Source organism: Montipora foliosa, chromosome 10 (genome assembly GCF_036669935.1).
Source record: "Montipora foliosa isolate CH-2021 chromosome 10, ASM3666993v2, whole genome shotgun sequence".
Classification (NCBI taxonomy): Eukaryota; Metazoa; Cnidaria; class Anthozoa; order Scleractinia; family Acroporidae; genus Montipora; species Montipora foliosa.
Window position 1 is genome coordinate 3,735,201 of NC_090878.1, and position 5,000 is coordinate 3,740,200.

Here is a 5,000-nt window from a genome sequence, read left to right on the forward strand (position 1 = left end):
GCCATTCTTTTAAGTGCCCTTACTGAGGAATGAGCATAAAATTGAAATCAAAGCGTTTTTAGCGGTTTTCTGGCGTATTTCGGATCGTAAAAGCAGATTTATTGGAGCGCTATTGTTGGAGTCGCGTACTATAGTAGGTTATTTACCGGGCAGTTTTTTGTGGGAGAAATCGAAAATACAATTTGGTCTAAATGCCTTTCTTTCAGTTATTTGATCATGTCTGTAAAATTATTAGAGTATTGAAATAAAAATAAAGGGTTTTGAGTTTTGATTTCTCGAAATGATAGAGGTTGGACTTGCTAGAGTGTATTTTGGACTTCTAGTTCCGTTTGCAGGCCTTTTTTTGTAGAGTGTTATTTACCTATTTGCGTAGTTTCTATTCGTCTGTGGTCCTTTTTAAAGATAACTATGTCGCGGCTTAATTACTCGAGAGATTTTGGAGGAAATCAAATACTAATGACGAGAAGTTGACTCCGTTGGAAAGTTCACTTGATTTCTTAGCTTAAATACACAGTATTAGAGTCTACATAAAATCCGCTTTGGTTTTGCAAATTTATCATTACGGCATATTAATTTTTGGGTGTTACTTATGTAATTCATGATTTTATTAATTTTAATTGTAGTTATTTGTATTCTTTAGATGCATGGCAACTTAATTGTATTTGTATTGTTTCTATTTAGTTAGAGATTTTAGTTGGGTGTCCCCTATTAACAGTAGATATTCTCCCCGGTTCGACTTCATTTGTCACGTTAGTAAAGTCATCATTATTATTATTATTTATGCTTAATCTTTCTTCTCTCCATTTTCTTATTTCAAGTGATCTCGTCTAGAGCTATGCGTTGTTGTTTGTGTTTATGTGTTGCCTGTCTTTTCTTCTTATATTTGTGCCGCCCTGAATCGGCTTCAGTTTTCCTTTGTTATACATAAGTCTTTATTTTCCACCTAGATTAGCTTATAATTATTTTCTAGGGGCATTGTACATCATTTAAGTCCTACTAATTTGTTGTTTTCTATTTACGTGTGGTGTGAATAAACTATTTTCGTTGCTGAATTCAGATCGTAGATTTATGGTTATTTGATTGCGGTTAGTCAGTCGCGTGCTATTGACATCTATATGATGGGCAAATTTGAGGGATCGACAAGTTTCGAAATGGTGGAAATCAAGTTTTGATGCGCTAACGTTTTCATCATTACTGTTGTTGATTGAGGGGGGAACCTAACCATGGAGTCGGCGCCACCTTAGCTCTCCCAGGGAAGTCCCCACGTTCTAGAAGACAGGTGGTTTTCCGGTCCTAGCTCCCCCCTGATGGGAGCTGCTCCCCGGACCACGCCAGGAACATGCTCCAAGGGGGCATCCTGCTATGGGGTCCGTTTTGCCCCACCTTGCCAAGTAAGGCACCTATACCATTGAAAAACCCGGTTTTTTGGGCACAACTCCCCCCGGATTTGTAAAACTTTCAGTGGATTTACCCGCCCTTGCAAGTGAACCCTAAAGGTCAAAAGTGAAGTTAGCCCATAATATTATATATTGTTGGAAATGTATTGACGAGTTCTATCGCGTGACGGAGTTTGGGTAGCCTGCAGTCTATTGGGTGCCCTGTGCGTTGTTTTAACCTCATACCATTCCATTCTTAGGCAAGGCAAGTAAAGTATTATTATGGTGTCTTCATCACATCATCAAAGGAATTTTCATCTTTCAAAATACATGTCATATGCAGAGTCCCACCCAGTCTTCACCATCGACAACACAGAGCTGGAGGTTGTGGACACCTTCACCTACTTGGGCTCCACCGTGTCAAGCACGACTTTGCTCGATGCTGAGATCAGCTGCAGGATCGCCAAAGCAGCTGCTGTCATGGCCAAACTCAACAAGCGATTTTGAGGCAATGACCTGTTGGGCGAAAGGACCAAGATGTACGTCTACCAAGCTTGTGTACTGTCGACTCTCCTTTATGGCAGCGAGTCGTGGACGACCTATGCCAGACAAGAGCGGCGACTCAACTGATTCCACCTCCGCTGCCTTCGGCGCCTGCTGCACATCAGGTGGCAGGACAGAGTCACCAACACCAAGGTCCTGGAGCACGTTGGCTCACTGAACATGCCATCACTGTTCATTCAGCAACGCCTTTGATGGCTCGGCCATGCATATTGCATGGAGCCTAACCGCCTGCCAAGAGAAATCCTTTATGGAGAACTGCGGGAGGGCATCCGTCGTGCAGGTCGACCGCTGCTGCGCTACAAGGGGGTCATCAAGCGAGACTTGCGATCTGCACTAATCGACACCAGTGCATGGGAGGACATCGCCAAACACCGAGATGCATGGCGGCAAAGTGTCAAAGCGGGGGTTTCAAAGGTGGAAACGAACAAGTCCAGGCTACATGCAAGAGAGTGGCGAGAAAAGAGCACACAGCCTCTGTGCGTGTTTCCACAAGGCACGTCTGCGCCACCTGCAACAGAGACTGCCACTCCAGGATCGGGCTACAAAGTCATACAAGATCGAGCCCAAATCTTCAGCGCTAACCATCGCCTCTTCGAGACGAGGATGCCACTACTACTACTAGTATCAATAATTTATTAATAGATTATTTATTTATGTGATTTTTAATTTGAGATTTCAAGATTATTGTTCTCACTAGTTTTAGATGTTATCTCAAGTATAATATAATGTCATTCATTGTATTACTTTCATGGAGAATCATTTACAGAAGATGCATTGATAGAATTGTTATTTTTTTTAATAGGATGCAAAGTTTGGTCTTGGAGGAAAAAAGAATGGCATGAAACGAAATACAACGCAACGTTTTTCAAATGTGAGTTCTTTTAATTCTGCCAAACACAGTAAGATGCCAAGGACAAAAGCCGGAAAGATGGTAAGAAAAAGTTATTGATGCTGTAGTGAATGACATCACAGGAAAAATTACTCAGTAGCTTTCATTTGAATGGTCACAAGTTAGGATTTCACCCACAGACTCAAAAGATAGAACCACCTTGTACAGCATATGATAATAAACATCACAACATGAAAGTACTGCTCAGTAGCTTTCATTTGAATGGTCACACTTTAGGATTTCACCCACAGACTCAAAAGATAGAACCACCTTGTACAGCATAATAGACAGCACCACAGTAAAATAATGCTCAGTAGCTTCCATTTGAATGGTCACACTTTAGGATTTCACCCACAGACTCAAAAGTTAGAACTACTTTGTACAGCATAATAGACTAAGCCAACTCGAGAACAACAAAAGATGTTAATCTTTGTTCCTTTACAGGGTAAGAAGAGAAAGAATGTAAGACCTGGAAAGTCACGGCGGAAACGAATGAAGAAATAAACTTGTGTGATATCTCTGAGAACACTGGCAATTTCGACAACGGTAAAGGCCAAGCGGGACCAAACGAGGAACTGAATTAATGAGGATGTCGAAAAAATAAAATAAGAGTTTTATGAACTGTCTGTCTGAAAATGTTTCGTTTTCTTTTTTCCTTTTTTGTTGTGACTTGTAACATCGATTTGGTGTAAAAAAAATCCAGCGTGTACTGTGCATTTGTGTTGTGCTTTCCTTAGTGTTTGCTTCGTATTCTATTCATTTTAGAGCGCTCTCATGGAGCAAACGCAAACGCTAGCCCAAAACCAAACGGGAACAACCACTTCTGCGCACAAGTTTTGCTTGCGTCCCTAATCTCGTTTTATCCTCCAGTGTACCTACATGGGGGTCTCCTGTTTTAAAGACACACGCTCATTACCCTTTGGGGTATTTAGTACAACCCTCTTGAAATAAAGACTTCACTTGCTTACAGCGTACTTGCATGTACGGATCTTCCTGTGATATGAACGTTCGTCTCAAGAGGCCATTTTCCTCTCGGTTATGATTTCGTTCTCTTAAGACGCGAATGATTTATGTTCTATATACATTCAAAGTAGCATTTTCAACTTTCTGCGTAAATAATTTTGTTTTCTTAGAAGTTTTTCAATAGTTTTTATTAAATCTCTTGACCTAAGAACTCCTGTGAATTAGAGGGAAGGACGATCCGTTTCCGCGATGCGGCGATGCGCGAATTTTAGATTTGAAGTGTGATGTAGCTGTTCTCGTAACGTATTATGTGAAACGGAAGACTACATAATTGAAACAATGACTTTAATGGGACGCTTTCCGTTTGAAAGAACTGACCGGCCAGACTGGGCATTTGGAAGGACTTACTCTACAACGCTTTAAAATTAACACACTTCGAGGATGATATATACTTCCAGAAGAATGCGAGGAGGGATTATTACGCAAGTGTTCCTTCAATATTTGCATTTTCTCTGCAAACTGGCGGGTCAGACCGACCAGTTCTGACAAAATGAAAGAAAGGGCCCTTAGACTTGAAAGCAATAAAAGATGCTTGCAATACCAAAGAATAGACAATAGCAGGTTATGAGAGCTGCTACACTACTGGATTTGAAGGGTAACTCCCTGAAGAAGTCAGGACGTGCCTGAACGAAATTACATTCCTCACAGCCGTACAGCCAGCCTTGCATCATTAGTTAGTGTTCTGTCGATGAGCAGGATACAACAGGGGGTTGTATCTCAATGACCTCGAAAGATTTTCGGGTTCGAAATGGCTGTCAGTTGTTCAAAGGCCGGTGTCCAAGCGAATTTGACCATCGTCCGTTAAAGTTGGACAGTCTTGGTAGAAATACGCTAGCGGATATGAACCCCCGAATACAGCTTATTTAATTGTTTATGGAGGCAGAGTTAGATTTTGGATTGGGGAAACTGACCGATACTATAAAGCATAAATCTTTGAGAAAAAGACTCAGAGGAGAACGCTTATTTTCAAGGGGGGTGGGCCCATATCCGCGTAAGGGGGCCTCATATCCACCGGCGCATCTTGACCGGGTGGTCCCCTGTATATCGGGTGTATGAGTCATTATCTGACAGTTTCATGCCGCCTTACGTAACCGTTAATATGATGCACACTCTATGTAAAGGTGTGTACGAAAACTCTCCAAAGTCTT

General features: G+C 41.5%; 1 long non-coding RNA gene across 1 annotated transcript; it reads left to right on the forward strand.

Moving 5' to 3' along the window:
* The first annotated feature begins 2,740 nt into the window (after positions 1 to 2,740).
* LOC137974278 (uncharacterized) lies at positions 2,741 to 3,543 on the forward strand. The gene is made up of 2 exons (XR_011117412.1): positions 2,741 to 2,871; positions 3,274 to 3,543. It is a non-coding gene; the product is annotated as an uncharacterized lncRNA (long non-coding RNA).
* The last annotated feature ends 1,457 nt before the right edge of the window (positions 3,544 to 5,000 follow it).